The sequence below is a fragment of the Callithrix jacchus genome, chromosome 4, assembly GCF_049354715.1.
Source record: "Callithrix jacchus isolate 240 chromosome 4, calJac240_pri, whole genome shotgun sequence".
In the NCBI taxonomy this organism is placed as follows: domain Eukaryota; kingdom Metazoa; phylum Chordata; class Mammalia; order Primates; family Cebidae; genus Callithrix; species Callithrix jacchus.
In genome coordinates, this window is record NC_133505.1 from 57,675,808 (window position 1) to 57,689,404 (window position 13,597).

A 13,597-nucleotide genomic window follows, 5' to 3' on the forward strand; every position below is an offset into this window, starting at 1 on the left:
TCAGTCCCATAGGTTTTGTGGAGTATTCTTTAATAATTGAAAGTTATGCAAAAAGTAGTGTCTCTGGGACATTATGCTTAACTGTTATGATGCCTTTAATTAAAGAATATATACCCATAGGTAAATGCTTAGGGCATACTAAGAAAGTAGGACAGGCTCAGGTTATCTGAAAGTGTAGATGAAGTAGTTTATTTCCTCTCTGAGGTTCATATTTAGAATAAGTTTGATGAAACCAGTCACCAAGTAACTCAAGAATGTGGATGTGAATGAGGGAGGTCTAACAAGTAGTGCAGTTTAGAGCTACCTACATTGTCCAAGTACACACATTCTTAATTTGTCCCTGACTTTAGGGGAAATCCTAAGGCATGAAGATTGGCCCAAAAAAATGGAAAATTCAGATTGTTCATTCTTTGAATGCTTCTCAGGCACTTGACTAAAGAAAATTGTTCCATTCAGAGAGTGGAACTTGATTTTTCTTCTAGATAGCAAGTCACGTGGATGTTAATATTAGAAATACTACATAGAGTATTTAATAAATAAAAATATCATTATGAAATAACTACTAAGTTTTGACATTCCAGAATGATATGGTTTGGCTATGTCCCCACTCAAATCTCATCTCGAATTGTAGCTCCCATAATTCATCTGTCTTGTGGGAGGGACATAGTGAGAGGTAACTGAATAATGAGGGCAGGTGTTTCCCATGCTGTCCTTTTGATAGTGAATAAGTCTCAGAGATCTGACAGTTTTATAAAGGGCAGCTGCCCTGTACGCACTCTTTTGCCTGCCACCATGTAAGATATGCTTTTGCTCCTTCTTCACCTTCTGCCATGATTTTGAGGCTTCTCCAGCCATGTTGAACTGTGAGTCCATTAAACTTCTTCTTTATAAACTTCCCTGTTCAAGTATTTCTTCATAGCAGTATGAAAATGGACTAATGCACAGAATAAAAAAAAAAAAAAACCTCGAAATTTCATGATAGAAATTTATAGAAAATAGAATCTTTTTACTTATTTTATTTTTTACTTAATCTTTCCATTCTTATCTAGAACCTTAAAGCCTATAATCCTTACAAGCAGCACAAAATAAATGCAGTCATGCACCACGTAACATTTTGAATGATAGAACACATATACGGTGATGTTCTCATAAGATTATAAGACCACAATTTCACTATACCTTTTGTATGTTTAGATAGTTTAGATACACAGACACCATTGTGTTACAACTGCCAACAGCATTCAGTACAATACTGTGCTGTACAGGTTTGCAGACTAGAAACAATCGATTATACCATACAGCCTAGGTGTGTGGTAGGCTGTACTGTCTAGGTTTGTGTAAGTGCACTCTATGATGACCACACAATGGTGAAATCACCTGATGATGCATTTCTCAGGTATTCCTGTTGTTATGCAATGCCTGACTTTATGTCAGATAGAACTTGGTCATTATCAAGTTCAAAAAGTTCTGGCAGAGTGAGACCAAAAAAATACAATATTTTCCTGAGGAGTGCTTTTGGAAGATCATAATAAAGGATGAACTACATTGATATTCCCAATACTGTTCAGGGATCTGGGTATACAAAGATAAAAAAATAGCTCCTGATCACAGAGAACCCATTCCTCTGTGAGGAATGTGGACCCACAAATAGATAATTATAATATTATGAAGTAGGTGCACTAATGGAGATGTGCACATGTGCTAGGGGTGACCCCTAACTCAGACTATTGCATGATGAAAGAGCTTCCTAAGTATCTATTTGAACTTAGACCAATAATATGTGTGGGTGTTAACCTGGCAAAAGGGTAAGGATGGTGTAGTGTAGATCAGGGAAAAATATGACAGGCAGAAGGGGCAATATAGGTAAGAGTAACTCACTGAGAAAACACAGTGGGAAACTCTGAAAAGCTCTAAATTGCTAGATTGCACATTATAAAGCAGAGAGTTAAGAGATATGGTCTACTCAAATGCCCATCAATTAGTATATACATATGGAATACTACTCAGTCATATAAAGGAGTAAAATAATGGCATTTGCAGCTAGCTAATGGAATGGAAGCTATTATTCCAAGGAACGTAATTCAGGAGTGAAAAACCAAACATCATATATTCTTACTCATAAGTGGGAGCCAAGCTGTGAGAAAACAAAGGCATAAAAATGATATAATACATTGGAATTTGGGGACTTGGGGAAAGGGTGGAAGGATGGTGAGGGACAAAAGAGGACACACTGGAAATAATGTACACTGCTCAGGTGATGGGTGCACCAAAATCTCAGAAATCAGCACTAAAGAACTTATTCAGGTAATCAAACACTACATGTTCCCCCAAAACCTATTAAAACAAAAATTAAAAATTTAAACAAACAATAAACAAGATAAAGAAATACAGGGCTACAGAGCTAGGTAGATAACAGATAGTAGTTAAGAATGTTTACCGATGAGACATCCTGAGATGGCATAGTAGGAGCAACTTAGGATTGTTGCTCTCAGTGAATACGCAGAGGGTGAGTCCAAGCCGCATTTCCAGATGGATCGTTGTTGACCACAGAATGGAAAAATTCCCAGGAGTAGGAGAGACATGGGATGCTAGCGCAGCTGTTTCAGCTGGCGCGGCCATTTCGGCCAGTGCCACAACGCAGCGGCACTCCGCACAAAACGCACTGGTCTGGGTGCCCAGTTAAACCAGCAATCTGAAATTTGGGAGGGCAGATTAGCATATCCATCTGATTAAACGGGATTTGGACAGTGAGCCAGACCAGGAGATTTCCGGGAAATGACATTTTAGCCAGCGCAGTGGGTTGCTGCACAGGAAATCACACAGATCCCGGGACCCTATCAGCAAGCGACTGAAACGCCTGGAAGAGAGTCAACCGATCAACTTAAAAAAAAAAAAAAGGGGGGCTCTGAGGCAGGGAGCCAGGTGATCAGGCTCGGCAGGTCCCACTCCCACAGAGACAAATAAAACAGCGATTCGAAACACTTGGGGTTGAGAGTTTCACAGCTGAACCCAGGATGGTGTAGCTTGGTGGGGGAGGGGCGTCCACCATTACTGAGGCATTCCACCCCTACTGAGGTACCCTCCCATTGCTGATGCAGCATGCTGTTGCTGACGCAACCCACCATAACAGAGAGACTCTGCCAACACAGAGGTGGGCCACCATCACCGCAGCAGTTCTAACCACACCCAGCTAAACAGGACTACAGGGAATTACACTCGGCAGCAGGATGGAGCCCACAGCAACAGGGCAAGGCCCAGAGCAGCAGGGCAGAGCCCACGGCAACAGGGCAGACCCCACGGCAGCAGGGCAGAGCCTCGGCAGGCAAATAGTGACTAGAATACCTCCTAGCTGGCCAGGACAGTGCAACGCATAGTCATAAATAAAGCCCTAACTCCACAAGACAGAGCATCTGAGGGAAAATAGGGGTTTTATGAGTTCTGCTGCAGCAGACTTAAACATACCTGCCTAGCAGCCCTGAATGAGCAATGGAGCTCACAGCTCAGCACTTGAGCTCCAATAAAGTACAGACCATCTCCTTAAGCAGCTCCCTGCCCCCATATGTCCAAAGAGTCACCTCAGAAAGGACTGATCAGACTGACATTTGGTGGGCATCAGCCTGGGACAAAGATAGCAGAGGAAGAAACTGGTAGCATCCCTCACTGTTCTGCAGCTGCTACAGGTGTATCCCAGACAAGCAGGGCCTGGAGTGGACCTCAGCAGTCTTATAGCAGAGGGGCTAGACAGTTAGAAGGAAAACTAAGAAACAGAAATACTTCATCATCAACAAGCTGGGCGTCCACTCAGAGACCCAATCAAAAAGTCAGCAACTACTCAGACAACAGGTGGATAAATCCACAAAGATGGGAAGAAACCAGCACAAAAAGGAGGAAAACACCTGAAACCAGAACACCACACCTCCTACAAAGGACCAAAACTCCTCATCAGCAAGAGAACACAGCTGGATGGAGAATGAGTGTGATGAAATGACGGAATCAGATTTCAGAAGGTGGGTAATGCGAAACTTCCGTGAGCTGAAAGAACATGTTCTAAATCAATGCAAAAAAACTAAGAACCTTGAAAAAAGATTTGAGAAAATGATAACAAGAATGGACAACTTAGAAATATGAATGAATTGAAGGAGATGAAAAAAACAACACAATAACTTCATGAAGCCTGCATAAGTTTCAACAGCCAAATTGACCAAGCAGAAGAAAGGATATCAGAGGTGAAAGATCAACTCAATGAAATAAAATGAGAAGCCAAGATTAGAGAAAATAGCACAAAAAGGAATGAACAAAGTCTCCAAGAATGTGGGACTATGTGAAGAGACCTAACCTACATTTGATAGGTGTACCAGAATGTGATGAAGAGAATGAATCCAAGCTGGATAATACTCTTCAGAATATTATCCAGGAAAATATCCCCAACCTAGGAAGGCAGGCCAATATTCAAGTCCAGAAAATACAGAGAACACCACAAAGATATTCCGCAAGAAGAGCAACCCCAAGGCACATATTCGTTCAGATTCACCAGGGTTGAAATGAAGGAGAAAATACTAAGGGCAGCCAGTGAAAAAGGTTGGGTCACCCACAAATAAGAGCCCATCAGACTCACAGCAGATATCTCAGCAGAAACTCTACAAGCCAGAAGTGAGTGGGGGCCAATATTCAACATCCTTAAAGAAAAGAACTTTCAACCCAGAATTTCATATCCAGCCAAACTGAGCTTCATGAGTCAAGGAAAAATAAAATCCTTTGCAAACAAGCAAGTACTCAGAGATTTTCTCACCACCAGGCCTGCTTTACAAGAGTTCCTGAAAGAGGCACTACACATAGAAAGAAACAACCAGTACCAGTAATTCTAAAAACATACCAAATGCTAAAGAGCGAAAAAGATTGGGTCAACCTTTTTCGCTCTTTATCAACAGAATGAAGAATCTGCATCAACTAACGGGCAAAACAGCCAGCTAGCATCAAAATGGCAGTATCAAATTCACATAACAATATTAACCCTAAAGGTAAATGGGCTAAATGCACCAATCAAAAGAAACAGACTGGCAAATTGGATAAAAAATCAAAACCCATTGGTGTGCAGTATCCAGGAAACCCATCTCACATGCAAGGATACACAAAGACTCAAAATAAATGGATGGAGAAAGATTTACCTAGCAAATGGAGAGCAAAAACAAAGCAGTAGTTGCAATTCTCATCTCTGGTAAAATAGACTTTAAAGCAAAGAAGATCAAAAGAGACAAAGAAGGACATTACATAATGGTAAAAGGATTGATACAACAAGAGGAGCTAACGATCCTAAATATATATGGACCCAATACAGCAGCACCCAGATATATAAGGCAAGTTCTTAATGACTTACGAAGAGACTTAGACTCCCACACAATAATAGTGGGAGACTTTAACACTCCACTGTCAATATTAGACAGATCAACCAGACAGAAAATTAACAAGGATATCCAGGGCTTGAACTCAGACGTGGAACAAGCAAACCTGATAGACATTTATAGAACTCTCCACCCTAAATTCACAGAATATACATTCTTCTCAGCACCACATCACACCTACTCTAAAATTGACCACATAATTGGAAGTAAAGCACTCCTCAGCAAATGCAAAACAACTGACATGATAACAAACAGTCTCTCAGACCATAGTGCAATCAAGTTAGAACTCAGAATTCAGAAACGAACTCAGAACTGCACAGCTTCATGGAAACTGAACAACTGGCTCTTGAATGTTGACTGGATAAACAATGAAATGAAGGCAGAAATAAAGAAGTTCTTCGAAACCACTGAGAATGAAGACACAACATATCAGAATCTCTGGGACACATTTAAAGCAGTGTCCAAAGGAAAATATATAGCAATAAGTGCCCATATGAGAAGAGTGGAGAGATCCAAAATTGACACCCTATCTTCAAAATTGAAAGAGCTAGAGGAGCAAGATCAAAAAAACTCAAAACCTAGCAGAAGACAAGAAATAACTAAGATCAGAGCAGAACTGAAAGAGATAGAGACAAGAAAAACCCTCCAAAAAATCAATAAATCCAAGAGCTGGATTTTTGAAAAGATCAAAAAAATAGACAAACCACTAGATAGACTGATAAAAAAGAAAAGAGAGAACAACCAAATAGATGCAATAAAAAATGATAAGGGGAAATCACCACAGATTTCACAGAAATTCAAACCATCATCAGAGAATATTACAAACAACTCTATGCACATAAACTAGTAAACCTGGAAGAAATGGATAAATTCCTGGACACCTGTGTCCTCCCAAGCCTAAACCAGAAGGAAGTCAAAAATATGAACAGACCAATAACAAGGTCTGAAGTCCAGGCAGCAATTAACAGTCTACCACACAAAAAAAAGCCCAGGTCCAGATGGGTTCACAGCTGAATTCTACCAGACACACAAAAAGGAACTGGTCCCATTCCTTCTGAAACTATTCCAAATAATCCAAAAAGAGGAAATTCTTCCAAAATCATTTTATGAGACCAACATCATCCTGATACCAAAACCCAGCAGAGACTCAACAAGAAAAGAAAACTTCAGGCCAATATCCATGATGAACATAGATGCAAAAATCTTCAATAAAATACTGGCAAGCCAATTGCAACAGCACATCGAAAAACGTATCCATCATGATCAAGTAGGATTCATCCCAGGGATGCAAGGCTGGTTCAACATACGCAAGTCTATAAAGGTAATTCACCACATAAACAAAACAAAAACAAAAACCACATGATTATCCCAATTGACACAGAGAAGACCTTTGACAAAATTCAACCGCACTTTATGCTAAAAACCCTCAATAAACTCACTATTGACGGAATGTATTTTAAAGTAATCAAAGCTATTTACAACAAACCAACAGCCAATATCATACTGAATGGGCAAAAACTGGAAGCATTCCCTTTGAAATCTGGCACTAGACAAGGATGCCCTCTCTCACCACTCCTATTCAATATAGTACTGGAAGTTCTAGCCAGAGCAGTCAGGCAAGAAAAAGAAAGAAAGGGTATTCAAATAGGAAAGGTGGAAGCCAAATTGTCTCTATTTGCAGACGACATGATAGTATATCTAGAAGACCCCATCACCTCAGCCCAAAAACTCCTGAAAGTGATAAGCAACTTTAGCAAAGTCTCAGGATATAAAATCAATGTGCAAAAATCACAAGCATTCCTATACACCAATAACAGACTGAAAGAGAGCCACATCAAGAATGAACTGCCATTCACAATTGCTACAAAGAGAATAAAATACCTAGGAATACAACTTACAGGGAACGTAAGGGACCTCTTCAAGGAAAACTACAAACCAATGCTCAATGAAATAAGAGAGGACACAATCAGATGGAGAAACATTCCATGTTCATGGTTAGGAAGAATCAAAATTCTGAAAATGGCCATACTGCCCAAAGTAACTTACAGATTCAATGCTATCTGAATCAAGCTACCAATGACCTTCACAGAACTGGAAAAAACTACCTTAAACTTCATATAGAACCAAAAGAGAGCTCGCATAGGCAAGTCAATTCTAAATAAAAAGAACACAGCAGGAGGCATCACATTACTGGACTTCAAACTATACTACAAGGCTACAGTAATCAAGACAGCATGGTACTGGTACCAAAACAGAGATATAGACCAATGGAACAGAACAGAGGCATCGGAGGCAACACAACATATCTACAACCATAAAATCTTTGATAAACCTGAGAAAAACAAGCAATGGGGAAAGGATTCCCTGTTTAATAAATGGTGTTGGGGATACTGGCTAGCCATGTGCAGAAAGCAGAAACTGGACCCCTTCCTGACACCTTACACTAAAATTAACTCCAGATGGTTTAAAGACTTAAACATAAGACCTGGCACCATAAAAACCCTAGAAGAAAATCTAGGCAAAACCATTCAGGACATAGGAGTAGGCAAGGACTTCATGACCAAAACACCAAAAGCATTGGCAACGAAAGCCAAAATAGACAAATGGGACCTAATCAAACTCTACAGCTTCTGCATGGCAAAAGAAACAGTCACTGGAGTCAAGCAGCAACCAACAGGATGGGAAAGAACTTTTGCAGTTTACCCATCTGACAAAGGGCTGATATCCAGAATTTACAAAGAACTCAAACAGATTTACAAGAAAAAAACAATCAAGCCCATTCAAAAATGGGCAAAGGATATGAACAGACACTTTACAAAAGAAGACATACATGAGGTCAACAAACATATGAAAAAATGCTCATCATTACTGGTCATCAGAGAAATGCAAATCAAAACTACATTGAGATACCATCTCACGCCAGTTAAAATGGCGATCATTAAAAAATCTGGAGACAACAGATGCTGGAGAGGATGTGGAGAAATAGGACACTTTTACACTGCTGGTGGGAGTGTAAATTAGTCCAACCATTGTGGAAGACAGTGTGGTGATTCCTCAAAAACCTAGAAATAGAAATTCCATTTGACCCAGCAATTCCATTACTGGGTATATATCCAAAGGACTATAAATCATTCTTCTATAAGGACACATGCACACGAATGTTCATTGCAGCACTGTTTACAATAGTAAAGACCTGGAACCAACCCAAATGCCCATCGATGATTGACTGAACTGGGAAAATGTGGCACATATACACCATGGAATATTATGCAGCCATCAAAAATGATGAGTTCATGTCCTTTGTAGGGACATGGATGAACCTGGAGAACATCATTCTCAGCAAACTGACACAAGAACAGAAAATGTAATACAGCATGTTCTCACCTATAGGCAGGTGAGGAACAATGAGAACACATGGACACAGGGAGGGGAGCATTACACACTGGGGTCTATTGGGGGGAATAGGGGAGAAACAGTGGTGGGGGGGAGTTGGGGACAGATAGCCTACAGAGAAATGCCAGATATGGGTGAAGGAGAGGAAGGCAGTGAATCACACTGCCACGTGTGTACCTATGCAACTATCTTGCATGTTCTTCACATGTACCCCAAAACCTAAAATGCAATTTAAAAAAATCATGAAGCCATATAAATCCTTTTTGGTACATGGAGATTTCATATGTTCATGCAGACAGTAATGCTTTTTTCTACTCTTTATCCTACATCATTGCACAGTGAGCCTATAAGGCTCCTTGTTAAAACTACATGTGAGAAAGTATAATTAAGGATTGCTGTAGCCAGCCTTACATGGCAACTAACCTGTGTGTTCCTGCATATGTATTATTTCATTTTCACAGCAACCCCATGGGGCAGAGTTACACAAATGAGGAGGTTCTGGGAGGTTAAGAAACTCACCTAAGGACACAGCTGCTTCGTGGCAGAGCAGGAACTCAGATCCAGGTCTGTTTGACCTTACATTCCAAATACTTTCCTCTGTACCACTCTGTGTGCTAAGCTCTGTAGATCCAGGGTCTAACTTCTTTTTAAATATCATGGTTATTTTTTTATTGCATTTTAGGTTTGGGGACACATGTGAAGAACATGCAATATGGTTGCATTGGTGCACACTTGGCAGTGGGATTTGCTGCCTTCCTCCCCTTCACCTATATCTGGCATTTCTCCCCATGTAATCTCTCCCCAGCTCCCACCCCCCGCTGTCCCTCCTTTATTCCTGCCCTACAGACCCCAGTGTGTAGTGCTCCTCTCGCTGTGTCCATGTGTTCTCATTGTTCAACACCCATCTATGAGTGAGAACATGCAGTATTTCATTTTCTCTTCTTGTGTCAGTTTGCTGAGAATGATGATCTCCAGATTCCTCCATGTCCCTACAAAGGACACAAACTCATCAGTTTTTGTTGGCTGCATAACATTCCATGGTGTATATGTGCCACATTTTCCCTGTCCAGTCTATCATCGATGGGCATTTGGGTTGGTTCCAGCTCTTTGCTATTGTAAACAGTGCTGCAATGAACATTCGTGTGCATGTGTCCTTATAGTAGAACAACTTATAATCCTTTGGATATATACCCAGTAATGGGATTGCTGGGTCAAATGGAATTTCTATTTCTAGGTCCTTGAGGAATCATCACACTATCTTCCACAATGGCTGAACTAATTTACACTGCCACTAGCAGTGTAAAAGTGTTCCTATTTCTCTACATCCTCTCCAGCATCTGTTGTCTCCAGATTTTTTTATGATTGCCATTCTAACTGGTGTGAGACGGTATCTCAATGTAGTTTTGATTTGCATTTCTCTAATGACCAGTGATGATGAGCGTTTTTTTATGTTTGTTGGCCTCATGTATGTCTTCTTTTGTAAAGTGTCTGTTCATATTCTTTGCCCACTTTTGAATGGGCTTGTTTTTTTCTTGTAAATCTGTTTGAGTTCTTTGTAAATTCTGGATATCAGCCCTTTGTCAGATGGGTAAACTGCAAAAATTCCCATCCTGTTGGTTGCCACTTTACTCCAGTGACTGTTTCTTTTGCTGTGCAGAAGCTGCGGAGTTTGATTAGGTCCCATTTGTCTATTTTGGCTTTCATTGCCAATGCTTTTGGTGTTTTGGTCATGAAGTCCTTGCCTACTCCTATGTCCTGAATGGTTTTGCCTAGATTTCCTTCTAGGGTTTTTATGGTGTTAGGTCTTATGTTTAAGTCTTTAATCCATCTGGAGTTAATTTTAGTGTAAGGTATCAGGAAGGGGTTCAGTTTCTGCTTTCTGCACATGGCTAGTCAGTATCCCCAACACCATTTTTTAAACAGGAAATCCTTTCCCCATTGCTTGTTTTTGTCAGGATTATCCAGGATTGTATGGTTGCAGATATGTTGCATTGCCTCCGATGCTTCTGTTCTGTTCCATTGGTCTATATCTCTGTTTTGGTACCAGTACCATGCTGTTTTGATTGCTGTAGCCTTGTAGTATAGTTTGAAGTCCAGTAATGTGATGCCTCCTGCTGTGTTCTTTTTATTTAGAATTGACTTGGCTATGCGGGCTCTCTTTTGGCTCCAAATGAAGTTTAAGGTAGTTTTTTCCAGTTCTGTGAAGAAGTTCATTGGTAGCTTGATGGAAATAGTGTTGAATCTGTAAGTTACTTTGGGCAGTATGGCCATTTTTATGATATTGATTCTTCCTAACCATGAACATGGAATGTTTCTCCATCTGATTGTGTTCTCTCTTATTTTGTGGAGCAGTGGTTTGTAGTTCTCCCTGAAGAGGTTTTTTACGTTTTTTGTTAGTTGTATTCCTAGGTATTTTATTCTCTTTGTAGCAATTGTGAATGGCAGTTCGTTCTTGATTTGGCTCTCTTTCAGTCTGTTATTGGTGTATAGGAATGCTTGTGATTTTTGCATATTGATTTTGTATCCTGAGACCTTGCTGAAGTCGCTTATCAGTTTCCAGAGATTCTGGGCTGAGATGATGGGGTCTTCTAGATATACAATCATGTAGTCTGCAAATAAAGAAAATTTGGCTTTCTCTTTTCCTGTTTGAATACCCTTTCTTTCTTTTTCTTGCCTGATTGCTGTGGCTAGAACTTCCAGTACTATATTGAATAGGAGTGGTAAGAGAGGGCATCCTTGTCTAGTGCCAGATTTCAAAGGGAATGCTTCCAGTTTTTGCCCATTCAGTATGATATTGGCTGTTGGTGTGTCATAAATAGCTTATATTATTTTGAGATACGTTTCATCAATACTGAGTTAATTGAGGGGTTTCAGCATAAACAGCTGTTGAATTTTGTCAAAGGCCTTTTCTGTATCAATTGAAATAATCATGTGGTTTTTGTCTTTGGTTCTGTTTATGTGGTGAATTACATTTATAGACTTGGGTATGTTGAACCAGCCTAGCATACCTGGGATGAATCCTACTTGATCATGATGGATAAACGTTTTGATATGCTGTTGCAATTGGCTTGCCAGTATTTTATTGAAGATTTTTGTGTCTATGTTCATCGTGGATATTGGCCTGAAGTTTTCTTTTCTTGTTGAGTCTCTGCCGGGTTTTGGTATCAGGATGATGTTGGTCTCATAAAATGATTTGGGAAGAATTCCCTCTTTTTAGATTATTTTGAATAGTTTCAGAAGGAATGGTACCAGCTCCTCTTTGTGTATCTGGTAGAATTCGGCTGTGAACCCAACTGGACCTGGGCTTTTTTTGTGTGGTAGGCTCTTAATTGCTGTCTTAACTTCAGATCTTGTTTTTGGTCTATTCAGAGTTTTGACTTCTTACTGGTTTAGGCTTGGGAGGACACAAGCGTCCAGAAATTTATCCATTTCTTCCAGGTGTACTAATTTATGTGCATAGAGATATTTGTAATAATCTGATGATGATTTGAATTTCTGTGGAATCTGTGGTAATATCCCCTTTATTGTTTTTTATTACATCTATTTGGTTATTATCTCTTTTCTTTTTTATTAATCTGGCTAGTGGTCTGTCTATGTTTTTGATCTTTTTGAAAAACCAATTCCTGGATTTATTGATTTTTTGAAGGGTTTTATGTGTCTCTATCTCCTTCAGTTCTACTCTGATCTTAGTTATTTCTTTTCTTCTGCTGGGTTTTGAGTTTTTTTTTATTTTGCTCCTTTTGCTTTTTCAATTTTGACAATAGGGTGTCCTTTTGGATCTCTCCTTGCTTCTCATGTGGGCATTTATTGCTATATATTTTCATCTACAGACTGCTTTAAATGTGTCCCAGAGTTTCTGATATGTTGTGTCTTTGTTCTTATTAATTTCGAAGAACATCTTTATTTCTGCCGTCATTTCATTGTTTATCCAGGCAATGGTCAAGGTCCAGTTGTTTAGTTTTCATGAAGCTGTGCAGATCTGAGTTTGTTTCTGAATTCTGAGTTCTAACAAGATTGCACTGTGGTCTGCGAGACTGCTTGTTATGATTTCCGTTCTTTTGCATTTGCTGAAGAGTGATTCACTTCCAATTATGTGGTCAATTTTAGAGTAGGTGTGATGTGGTACTGAGAAGAATGTATATTCTGTGGATTTGGCATGGAAAGTTTTGTAAATGTCTTTTAGGTTTGCTTGTTCCAGGTCGTAGTTCAAGTCCTGGATATCCTTGTTAATTTTCTGTCTGGTTGATCTGACTAATATTGAAAATGAGGTGTTAAAGTCTCCCACTATTATTTTGTGGGAGTCTAAGTTTTTTTGTAAGTCATTAAGAACTTGCCTCATGTATCTGGGTGCTCCTGTATTGGGTCCATATATATTTAGGATCGTTAACTCTTGTTGTTGCATCAATCCTTTTACCATTATGTAATGTCCTTCTTTGTCTCTTTTGATCTTTGTTTTTTTAAAGTCTATTTTATCATAGATGAGAATTGCAACTCCTGCTTTCTTTTTTTTTTTTTTTTTTCTCTCCATTTGCCTGGTAAATCTTCCTCCATCTTTTTATTTTGAGTCTTTTTGTATCCTTGCATTTGAGATGGGTTTCCTGGATACAGCACACCAATGGGTGTTGGCTTTCTATCAAATTTACCTGTCTGTGTCTTTTGACTGGGGCATTTAGTCCATTTACATTTAGGGTTAATATTGTTATGTGTAAATTTGATACTGCCATTTTGATGCTAGCTGGCTGTTTTGCCCATTAGTTGATGCAGATTCTTCATTTTGTTGATGCTCTTTGCCGTTTGGTATGTTT